This window comes from Tupaia chinensis, unplaced genomic scaffold (assembly GCF_000334495.1).
Source record: "Tupaia chinensis unplaced genomic scaffold, TupChi_1.0 Scaffold000420_1, whole genome shotgun sequence".
In the NCBI taxonomy this organism is placed as follows: domain Eukaryota; kingdom Metazoa; phylum Chordata; class Mammalia; order Scandentia; family Tupaiidae; genus Tupaia; species Tupaia belangeri.
In genome coordinates this window covers 1,515,414-1,528,001 of record NW_006159925.1, presented here as the reverse complement: position 1 = coordinate 1,528,001, position 12,588 = coordinate 1,515,414, and the positions used below count along the sequence as shown (strand labels likewise).

The 12,588-nt window shown below is 38.7% G+C and overlaps 1 long non-coding RNA gene across 4 annotated transcripts in view; it reads left to right on the top strand.

Moving 5' to 3' along the window:
- Positions 1-5,440, top strand: part of LOC114008953 (uncharacterized) — a 70,923-nt gene extending 65,483 nt beyond the window's left edge. For all 4 annotated transcript variants that reach the window (XR_003550435.1, XR_003550434.1, XR_003550437.1 and 1 more), the window contains one exon: positions 5,186-5,440. This is a non-coding gene — a long non-coding RNA (uncharacterized LOC114008953). The remainder of the gene's footprint in view (positions 1-5,185) is intronic.
- Positions 5,441-12,588: the final 7,148 nt, after the last annotated feature.

Genomic DNA, 12,588 nt, shown 5'->3' with positions numbered 1-12,588 from the left:
CTTGTGGATGAAGAGTTAGTCTTTTCCCTTGGAGGAGAGGTATTTTCTTGTTTTCCCATGTTTCTCGTGATCCGGCGGTGATTTCTTGTCATCTGATGAATGTTGTGTTTCTTTCAAATTCTTGAGGTTCAGCCTTAATGTTCAGGAGCAAGCAGACAGAGGTGATCCAGAATCTCTTTGCTGTTCTATTGTGCTTGCGCTAGCTCGTTTGTTGGAGGCTGAATTATTAGTAGAAAATCTTCATTCCCTTAAAAATCTAGTTCACAGTAGCCATGTGGAACCTTGTCCTGAAGGCCCGTGGCTTCTTCTGCCTCAAGAGCTGTTTATTTTTAATACACACATGAATTACTGTATCACCTGTGCCTCTAAGATGGTGCTAGGTACCACTTCTGGGAGAATTAAGGAGAGAACTACAAATATCCTTTCCTTTCAGGATTCATTTTCTTGTATAAATCTGGGTGAGACACTTGTAACAGCCGCAAAGTAAGATTCTTAAACCAGCAGTGTTTTCATCCCCATAGGATAAGATGTCAGGATCAGGGCCTAGCTGATCCTTATCAAATCAGAATCTGTGTGTTTCAACAAGATGGTCAGGGGGTTTTAAGTACATAATATTTTGAGAAAAACTTGACATTTTCATAAAAATATTGTTTTCATTAAAATTTTTGCATTAGAAATTTACCTCAAATTTTAGTTTCTGTGAGACAGACATGGCAAAAGGGTATAGCAAGAATGTCTCTTTTTTTTTAAGTTCTACAATGTCTGAAGTTACTTCTAGGAAGACTCAGTGTCTGGGACAAGATATTCTCGAGGTGTCGTTAATTACACGTCTGACAGTTGATGCTGATAATCAGCAGAAAATCAGTTTTATTTTAAACTCATTCTGTCCTTGTTCCTTTCTATTTCTCAGTTCATTCTTTAGTCTGTCTTTGTCCTCTCCAAGTTATCATCAGGTTTTATCTCTTCTCAGATTCTTCCCATTGAGTTGAGGCCAGATGGTCCTTTTTTATTTTCTCTATGGAAATATTTCTGGCTAGTTCATTAAGTTCCTTAGATACGATGCCTCTTTTGCAGATTACCACAGGTGGCAACATAGACAGCTCTGCTGTTACATAAGAAAGGCCCTCATTTTTTCATTGGGACCTTTGAAGTTTGCAGAAAATCTTTTGAAAGCCTTTTCAGACTTCACTTTTTACCACGTTCTAAGCAAATACTGCCTGCTTTAGTTATTTGCTGACTTTTAAAATTTTCTCTGGTGGCATCATCCAGCTTCCAGTCTCCAGACTTCAATTCCACTCACTATGATAGCACTCCTTAATTACGGGCCAGTGATTGGGAACGGGACAAATGGCTGGCTTCCAGCTGGGACTCACCTGGGACCGTAGACTAACTAGAACACCTTTCCTGGCCTTCTTGTGACTGGGCTACCTCATGGCATGGGATACTGGGAATCCTAATTCATCATTTCGGGATCCAGCGTTCAAATCAGAACTGTCATTATCTGGGACAGTGTAATTTCTGCCACATTATTTGATTATAGTTTAGTCACATGCTCTGCCTCAGCTCAAGAAGAGGGGAATTTGACCTCACCTTTGATGGAGGAATAACAAGGCCCTAGAATAGCATGCAGACATCTTTGCAAAATAAAATACAGTCTTTAAAACTGCCTGACCCCCAGTGTTTATATGATAACTTCTATCCATGTACTTTTTTTTTTTTTTTTGCTGGAATTTGTGTAACTTGAGAAGAGGTAACAAAAATTATAATTTTGTTATGCTTATTGAACCCTTAGTTAAAAGTTAAAAGTTTCCTCTATGTTCGCTTCAGAAATAGCTATCATCCTATGATGGGTCTGTGCCTACTTCAAGGTATCAGCATTTGAATGAGGGAAATACCTATAAAGGGGCTGGTTGGTAGCACGGGGCAGAGGGCAGTGCCCAGGGTGGCCTGCATGGGGAAGTTCCAGGTTTGCATCAGGAGCTCTCCCTGAGTACGTGGCATATAACAGCACACACACGGTGCACACATGCCCACCACCCAGGCTGGCTGAGCTGGGGTGGATCCCGATGTCTGGACCCTGTGTGGAGGTATGTACTCTCTCCACACATGCTGTCACAGAAAAGAGAAATGAATAAACTTAAGAGAAAAAAAGAAATACCTTAAAAAGTACCTAAGGAAAATAAATTTCCAATTAAAAGCTTGTATGTACAGTCTTCTATACACGGGAAAGTCGACTAGGAAGCGTGTTTTGGAGTAGTGGTAGATATCGTGGATGTCCCTAAGGGTTTAAGTAGCATACATTCAGGCCCTATATGGCTAAAATAGTTTGCATTCTTTTGTAGGAAAAGAAAACAGTCTTCTACAACCTTATGTCTAAAAGTCAGTATTTATGAAATTTATTTTTCAGTAAATCTTTACTGTGAAAGAGAGGCACTTATTTTTTCCTTAGTATTTGAGTCAAAATACATCCTTCATATGGCATTAGATAAGTAGCTTAAGGCACAAAATTTAAACATTTTGTTTTGACAATTTAAGTAATATGACATCTACCAAATCGGAGGATTAGAAGAAAATTTTTGGACTTTTCTAAAACAAACACACCTCAACATCTATCAAGAGGTGGTGTTTCTGGTCTGTAATTTTATTTAAATGTAGGCCTAAGAAAATGCCAAGACAACCTAGATAATTCCCCCAATGTGAAAATTATATGTATCCGTGTAAATTTTATTTTAAAAATGAATAACTAAAACATAGATCTTTTTTTCCAGAGAAGAAGAAAGCTGAAGAACTACTTTCCAAATAAAACACTGGCATTTACTGAAAATAAAAGATTTTGACTAGTTCTTTTTTTTTTTTTTTTTGAGAGATTTTTGCTGTAGGGCACGTGTGCTCGCCAGAAAGAGACAGAGAGACAGAAAGCACAAAGTTCCCCTAGGGGGGTGGCCAAGCCGCAACCCCTTCTCTTCTATTCTCTTGGGATCTTGGGCACGCACGTACATGTGCCTAGCATGAGTTTAAGCCACCACATCCAGGACTCGAACCACAGTCAACTACATGGGAGTCCAGCAACATAGCCATTACACCAACTGCCGGCCCCAAGTTTGACTAGTTCTAATAAGAGTCTCAAAGAGGGCAAACGCTCTTTATATTCCTTTTCCAGCTTCTTGTGTTTTTACTCCCTAAACCTGTGGGCATCCTCTGAGCTCCCATGATTATGTGGTGGTCGCATGTCTACGCTTTCTGAGGATCCTGTATGCCCCATCTCACCTTGCCCTCTGTCCTCGCTCCATCAGAGCCACATTGCCTCAGTGCCTCTGCTTTCTCGTGAGCATTACTGGGCTGACAGTACAAGCCCCTTCATGAACTTGGACGCGAATTGCCTCAGATAGATGATGACTGGTGGCAGTGAGAAAGACATCATCTGGCTTCCCCGTGCAAAGAATTTTAAATACTTCATTGCCTTCTAATCACTGCTTATTATATATGGGAGTTCTAGAAAGTGTTTCCTATGGCATTCTCGTTTCTTGTTTACCAGTGAGATCAATTATCTCCTCCTGTCCTTTCCAGGGCTTCTAGCAGCCATGTCTTGGTCATGCCTCATACCCAACACTGGAATGCTTTGAGTCAAAATGTAATACTTTCTCCCATCTCTCCGCTTTGTCCTGCAATGTACTGATAAGGCCTCTAACATTTCACATTTATTGGTGTTCTTTTCCTTTGTGTAGGTTAACAGGAGAGCGTTGTTTAAGCTCCCAGTCTCTTGCAGAAAATGTAGCTCTTTTCAATACTTCTCTCCCATTGGAAGGTGAGAGAGAAAGTCAGCAATCTTTATCCTCCTGTATTTAAGATAATCCTTTCACTCTGAAGCAACCAATTACTTCTGCTTTTAATTGTTCAGACCTACTCTCTCTTCTGTTCACGTTCTTCTCTTTCAGAGATTTTCAAACCCCGGGAAGTTGAGCCCTGGTTGGTTGGTCCCCAGAGTGATCTAAATGTGGGTGGGATTACACAGAGCTTATCAAGTTCCCTGGAACTAACTGCCACACTATTAAGTGTGAATAACTAACACCTAAACTTTCCTAGAAGAAATACTGCTCTCATATAAAATAATGCTTTTGCATAATAAATTACTGTTCAGGAATTCGTACGAAAGCATCTCTTTGTAAAGAGTTTCCAAACTTGGCTAAACCCCAGGATCCTTTGGAAAAATTTTATTGCATGCTTACTAAATTTTACCTCCAATTAATTCTATTATTGCCATTATCACTGTTATTATAAGGGGCAAGAAATCATTTGAAATATAGGGACTGAAAATTGCATCAGGAAATCTGGCAGAGCAGAGCAGAAGGCATCACCATTCCTTCCTCTGACCCTGCACGGCCTTTCCCCCTTCCCTAGATCTGGATCATGTTTGTCCTTTTGTCTGGTGGAGGTCTGTGCTCTGAGGCTAACTCCCACATTCTGACATCATACATGCTTCAAAAGGAAGGTTTTCTTTGCCAGGTTTTCCTAGTTTGGCTACCACCACTATCAACCCAGGTAACTGTTTGAAATCCGATCCCTGATTCTACATTTTTGAAAAAGAAAATTGTTATAGAGCCAGCCAATGTCACATGTTCAACCAATATGGCCCTCAGAAGTAGCTGGAAACAGGTCATAGTTTATGTGCTATTTTCTGCACTATAGTTAATACATGTTCTTTGCAGAGCTGCAGATACTTTTTGTTTTGGCTAGCCTCATAGCCTAGTGGTTAAGGTAGCTGGACCCCACATGACTGATAGTGGTTCCCATCCCAGTCCTGACAGCTTGAAAAAAACATGTCAGGGACATGTGTATGCGTGCCCCAAATCCTGACAAGATGGGAAAGTGGAGAAGAAAGGATTGCATCATGACCACGCTCCCCTGGGGGGTGCTTTCTCCCTACCTCTCTCCCTCTCTCTTTGTCCCTCTCTGGGAATACCTGCAACCTCTGGCAGTTGAAAAGAGAAGTTTTGCTTCTTCGTTTTATAAATGACACTCTTTAAAGACATCAGATGATGTGATTCTACTTTCAAATAAATAAGCATATCTAATGTTATTAATGCAATGTTTCACTTACTAATGCTTTAGAATAATTTCTGTGAACAAGTTATAGAAGATTAGAATTACAAATTGTCCAACAGGTGACACGTGCTTTCTCCTCCAGGGAAGGAGGATCCAGAATCACTAAAGGGAGGATTCCAGCACCTAACAAAGCCCTCTCCCAGGAGCTGTCATTCCAGAATACCAACTGACTACATGGTTTGCAGACGTTGGAGTCACCAAGACAGATCGAATACACAGGCACTGGGAGAAGCATTGTTTTATTCACGTAGAGAAGTGATAGGTTGCAGCATGACTATATCCCCTTGAGGGTGCTTTGTCTCTCTCCCTGATGAGAGAGATGCACCCCCAGGCAACCTGTTCAACCCAAAGTGATTGTTTTATTGAGTTTTATGTATTTAAAATTATTTAAAATATGTTACATGTTTCCCTAATGTTCTAATTAATTATGAATATAAACTTAATATCAAAATACCATTATTGACAAATTGTATTGCATCTCTGTATACTAAGAAGTCTAGTTTATACATTTTTTAGAAAAGTAAGTTTAAATTAATATTGGCTCCAGCATTCCCAATCATAATATTTGCTGTGCTAATGGATTTATGTAATCTCTCCTATTTATGTGATTTTATTCCTCTGTCATCTGAGATCACAGGGAAATGCTTTCTGAGGCACAACACAGTTCAGTTCGCTTGTGTTAAATATAACCGACCTGGAATTTGCCATGCCAAAATGGGGTAGACTTAGTAGGAAAAAGTAATGAGTAGCCAAAATCTAGTTAAAATACAGTTATTGAATATAGAATATGAAAAACAAATTCATCTTCCTCCACAATATTTCTTGCATCTAACACATAAGAGCAAAGTGTGTTTATCATTTTACAGACATCTTGCAAGAGTTTAATAGAAGTGAAGCAGAGTAAATTTACTTGAAAATATATAAATATACTGAAAAATTAGTTTGTGCTTAGTATTTCATAACTATGGGGAAAAGGAATGAGTTGTTTTTTCCCACTCCCACGAAGATAGCAGGTCATTGTGTCTGAGGTTCAGACTTCCTTAATATCCATTAAAAGTAAATGTCATTTATTTGATAGGAGAGTTGACCTTCTAAGTTACTGAATGCTTCTCACAAGTCTTATTGGTTGTTGAAAAAGTTGTGACATGTTTTTTCTGTGCAAAAATGCATCAGCTTTTCAGATAACCCAGGATTTTAAGTTAATAGGTTTGTGAGTGAGTAAGAAGACTAAACCTGGGTGTGATCACAAGAACTCAAAAGGCAGACTACAGGCGAGTTAAGATACACAGAGGACTCTACTCGAATGAAGATCTCAGGCATGAATTCACAAGGAAATACAGTAGTCCCTCATACCCATGGTTTCACATCCCATTGTTTCAATCTCCTATGGTCACCTCAATCTGGTATTTGGAGAAATATATAACATTTACATAACTTGTATTGCAATATATTTTTACAATTGTTCTTTTTTTATTATGTTGTTAATCTCTCCCTGTGCTTAATTTATGAATTGTACTTTATCATAAGCAAATGTGTATGGGGAAAAAAATACAGGACTTGGTACTAGCTGCAGTGCAGGCATCTACTGAGGGTCTTGGAAAGTATCTCCACAGATCAGGGAGAACTGGTGATCTGATAGCAGCTGCCACACAGTGTAATGACAGGAGGTTGTCACCAAATCCTAGATTGTTCAGAGCACTCCCAGGCTTCCTGGAAAGCAGAGCACAGGAAAGTACAGACCCATATGGTCTGAGCTTCTGATGAAAGGGACCACTGGTGTGGATGTGAGAAGCATCTCCAGTAGCAGAACGACCATTTACAGAGGAGATCTGAACATTTAGCACTGCTGAGGGGAGTGATGGAAATAGGGAAGCCGATTTGTACCACTCATTGTAAATGATCAGATCTGGGGATTGATGCACATATGTATGTGTATTTTTGTCTGGCTTGGCTTTATGTCCATTCTCAAATGAACTGTCACCCAGGAGCATGATTGCCAGGAGATTGTAGGGTTTATTTTGTGACTGTGGCACTCCGATTCATTCTCCAATTCCAGCCCTCCCATGACCATTCCTTAACTGTAGGGGTTAACCCAGGGATGTGCCCCAGGCATGCGTGGTTTGGCCCATCCAGTCACTCTACCTGTGGCTCTGATCACCTCCTCAGACACACCTTGCTTTGGGTAAGAATGGAATTTATTTCTGTTGGCCAATTTAGAACAAAAGTTTAATTACTCCTCATAAACATCTAAAGTTTTGTTTAAGTGTAAAAGTAGGAATTGCCCTGTCATATATAGCATATAATTACATGCCATTGTTATTTTCTAATTGTGACTTTTTAATTATATGGAAATAATTATTAAATTTTTCTTATAAGTACCGATAAAATGAAAACAGCTCATTTTTAAGCTATGTGAGCATTTGGTACTTGGTGCCATTATTTCCCATAAAATCTTTAAATTCAACCTTTGTCCTCAATTTATATCATCCTAAGGGTCAAGTAGGATGACTCATGTGTAACAAATGCTTCACTTAGTTCGTTGAAACAAAAAGAGAGCCATGGTTTGACATAGTAAGCCACCCAGAAGCACACAAGCCCCGGGCCATGTCTTCTGGGCTTTGTTGCCCTGTGGACGTGAGCCGCCCCACTGCCTGTCTGCCTTTACTGTTGGCAAGTAGCAAGATGGGCACAGCACTTCCCAAGATTTAAACAGGCCCTGTTATTTCCAGAGGCACAAATACCAAATTTCTGGCATTTGTTTTAAGAGCAGGCACACATTTCACAAAAGGTCTTCAGCTGACAAGCTTCACATTTTCCTGGAATGCAAACACTCATAGTGCACCGTAGGACCCGGGCCCTCTATATCCCATCTCTGGTGCTGATAAACCTTGCTTCCCCTAGTGTTCCTTGCCTTTTGTGTGTGTGTGTGTGGGGGGGGGGATGATTTTTTAATGGCTTTTTATATCCTTGTTAAATATACACGATGGCTCAGTTGTATTAGATGGTTCAGAGAGAAGGAGAAATTAGAGGAAAGTAGTGATTCCAGGGGAGTAAGAGAGCAATGGTGTTCGTTTCAACTGAGGATTAATAATAGCCCCTTCCGTGGCACCATCCAGGAGGGGTAAAAATATCATAGGGCGTAGCTGTATGGGATAAACAGGGAAGCTGGGCCAGAGGCACGAGGATTTTCAGCTTTGCAAAGCTAGTAATCATGGCCCATCCACCACCCACAGCACAGGAGCAGAGATCCACCCAGTGAAGAGAGAATCATTTTTGTTGGGGCACTGGACATTTTAATTTTCACCTCAGTACAGAGCCACAGAGTTCAGTCATTACAAAACAGATGACGTCAGCAAAATGTCTTTGTTTCTGTTTTCTTTAGAAGAACACCTTGGTGAAAGAAGTAGCAAGGACTACAGCAGACAGAGCCGCACTAACAGAGCTGTGCTTTAATTAAGGATCTGCTAATTCCTGTACTGTGATCCTGAACAATTTAGCCTCTTTCTGTCTCATTTTACTTCACTAGAAAAGGAGAGCGAATTATATTGTCAGGTTATGATAAGGTAAAGTGTGGTATGTAACATACAAGGAACTTACAAATTTCATGGAAAATTCATTATATGAAAAAACTGCATGGGTTTCAAATATTTTTTGAACCCAAAGCTTTTTGAAGTATCCCCATATTCCCCAAATCCCCAAATTATTTTATCTGTATAATGCATCCATACTTAAATATTTTAACATGAAAACTTCTCTGGGGGAGGGGGCAAATATAAAGTTTCCTCTTTTTTCAAACCGCAGATTTTTTTTTTCAAGTGGGGATTTGTCCCTACTTGATTCAAGTTCTAGTGATATATATATATATATATAAAGGAAAAATATATATATATATATATATTAAGGAATAATTAATTTGGAGCCAGAAAGTGGCAGAGCAGTGTTGCAAGCGAACCCACGCGGCAAAGTCCCCAGTCTGGTCTCAGAGGTCTCCCTCTGCAAGATCCAGGATGGCTGGGGGCGAATCGAGCTGTGAAGATGCTGTCAGGGGTCTTCTTCTATTTCTCTTGCTCACCCTCTCTCTCTCAGGGAAGAAATAAATAAACTTGAAAAAAGAATTAATAAATAATAGAGTTGTTCCTTTTAAATTAGGAATAGGCTGTTTATATATAGCCCTCTGCCTGCCTTGCCTTTCATCTTTCTCAATAGCACTGTGGTACCTTCATGGAGCATTTAGTTTCAAAGAAACACAGTATCAAAAGCACAGACCTCATCCCTTGTTAATTTCCAAAGAGGTGACCGAGTTACAGAAAGGCTAGATACCTAGGTCCTACTCTCACAGCTAGTTAGTGTAAAACTGAAACATACAGCTGCTTCTTATCACAGATTCCATCGTTTTTCTCAGACAATTCATGTTTTATCTTTACCAGAAAAAGCTGAAAGTAGTATTACATAGCCTCCTCTTTCAAAGACCAGGTTTGGGCTTTCACAAATCCTTTTTCTTAGAGAATGGTTTGAACTCTGGAAAACCTCGTTTTCTTTTATAATTGCTTTCAATATTTAAATTACTATTTGATAATTAGAACAAAGAGCATCTGCGAGTTTCCTAAGCATCTAAAGAAATTTCTTGTCTGGATTATGTTTCAGTGATGATTCTATTCTTTGAATTTTCATAAAACTTTATATTTGAGTTCTGGAAAACTAAAACCTTTTTAAAGGACAGAGAAATGTTTAAAGTTCATAGAGATTTCTTTAGGCCTATAATATGTTAAGTATTTAAAGCTACAATTGTGAAAATTTGTTATAAACATTCATAAGCAATTTGATAGATTAATGGTACAAAAATAAAAACACAAGAGAGGGCAAAAAAAAAAAGAAAAAAAGAAAAAAATCTCTCTTGAGGGCTTGGCAGGTGGCGTGGTAGTTAAGGGTACTGGACTCCCAATGGCCGACTGTGGTTCAAGTCCTGGACCTGGTGGCTTGGTTTCTCATTTTCTCTCACTTTTAGTCTCTCTCTCTCTTTCTCTGATCAAACTGAAAAATAATAATAAAGTTAAATAAATTAATTCTTTTTTAAAAAAAAGTACAATATTTTAAAAATTTCTTGAAAAGTTTTTGCTATAGGGTATGTGTGCTCTGTGGACAGAGACAGAGATAGTGAGAGGGAAAGTGAGAAATCACCCCCCGGGGAGCATGGCCATGTCACAATCCCTTCTCCTCCTGGAATTTTGGGCATGCAACCACATGTACTTAAATTACTTGTAATTACAACTTAAATTTGGGATGCTGAAAAAAATTCTTTACATGTGCAAATTCCTCTCTTATATTAATTATTCTATGTATTGTTTTATCCTTCAAAGTATACCTTAGTGCCTCCTGGGCCCGCCTATTCTGTTGTACCCAGATAGAGACAAGTTGCATCATACATTAAATACATACGTGACCTGAACTATATGGGTTAACGCTCTTTGAACATTTATTTTTAATCTAGTCAAGTGTGTAATGGGGAAGTGGGGAGTGTTTCTATCTCTTGCCACCATAAGCAAATCTATTAAAAGCTTGAGCTTTCTTAACTATAAAGTATAACTATAGTTCTTTCTGCTGTCTTTTCTATTTAAATAATTGTTGTTACAGTCAAACTAATTAAATAGTTAGAAGAACCCAGATCTATTTTCACACACTCATGCTACATACATATTTGAGGTGTTGGCTGTCACAGTAGATGTGGTTCCCTATTGCCTTATTTGTTTACTTTTTCTTGTACTCAGTGTGTTTCACCTTCTCCAACACTAACATTAATTTTAAAAAAAATCAATTTTATGACAGATATATATTCATTTCTCTGTAGTGTTTTCTATTGTATTTCCTATTTCTACCTTATTTTTTCTGACATCTTAGTTTGTCTACTATGAATCAATATATTTACCTTTATCACTAATGTAAACAAAATGAGATTATTATTTGTAAAGCATATAGCATAAAGAACGAACCCTAGTACCCCAACAGAAAAGTCTACACTATCTGAAACTATGATTATTAAAGTTACCTAGTTTGTAACAAACATAATTTCCTCAATTCTCAATTTTTATTAGTTAAAAACATTAAAAATGTTTGCTGTTGAGTTGGCCCTATGGCATAGAGATTCGTTAAGGGAGCTGAATTTTCCATGGCCGATTGGCAGTTTGAATCCCTCGTACCTAAAAAAACACACTGGGCCCATGAGCATGAATTCCCAGAATCCTGACAGGTGGGGAAATGGAGAAAGGATTAAGGCATAACCTTGCCCCATTTGAGGGGTGCTCGCTCGCTCTCTCTCTCTCTCTCTCTCTCACAAACACACAGACACACCCACAAAAGCACACATGTATCTGCTTCTTTTTGACAATGGCTTGTGTCCTCTGGCAGTAAAATCATCTTAATATAAAAAAATATATACATACGTATGTAATCTTGGGATACATTTTTTCCTGGTTCATAGTATCAGATGATTAGCCACTGGTCTAGCTTGAATGTTTTTGTCCCTACCAAATTACATGTGTGAAACTTAATCCCCAATGCAATAGTGTTGGGGATGTGGGGCCCAAAGGGCAGGGTCATCATGAGCAGAATTAATACCACTGTAAAAAGAACTTGTGGGAGCGCGCTCTGTTTTTGATGTTGTTAGCTCTTTAGCCCTGTGAACAGTAATGTTTCCCCCCTGCAGGGAGGATGCAGCCTTAAAGGCACCTTCTTGGAAATGAAGACCCAGCTCTCACCAGACACCAGACACCAAACCAACCAGCACCTTGATTTTAGATTTCTCAGCCTCCAAATAGTGAGAAATAAATGTCTGATCTTTATAAATTACCTAGACTTGGATATTCTGTTATAGCAGCACAAATAAACTAAGGCAGCCATAGATTGTTGCTGTGTCAAAATAAAGAGGATTTTCCACATAGAAAAGATGAGGAAACACAACATTCTAGATTGCCGTCAACAGCAAATAACAAAGATATATCACCAAGGGTAACTTAATTTAACATGTCTATACATTGTGAGATATTTTCTGTGCTAGTCCTATATTGATTGAAATCAGATCATACTACTGCTCCTTTTCATATTATAGCTCTTCCATGTCTTTGCCACTTGCTTGAAGTGTATAGTTTTTGTGATTTACACCACAGTTATTTCATATATGGAAGAAGAAGGATTTCTTATTTTTTTCTTATTAAAGAATTTAACTGACAATTTGTGGTTTATCTCCAAAACACGATTCAGTACATGAGGTATTTATACTTGAGGAATCAGTTGTCTCCTTTAATTTATTGAAACTATAACAGCCATTACTGGATGAGTTTTCCAAAAGAATGGCTTGCTCTCTGTAATGCTATTGAGAAATACTTTGGAGGCTAGATGGTGGATAGAGATACAGGATGCATTGGGAGTCAGGTCCACCAGGAAGGTGGCCTGTTCAAGTCCAGAGACCTCTTGAGTGTGATAGTCCTATGC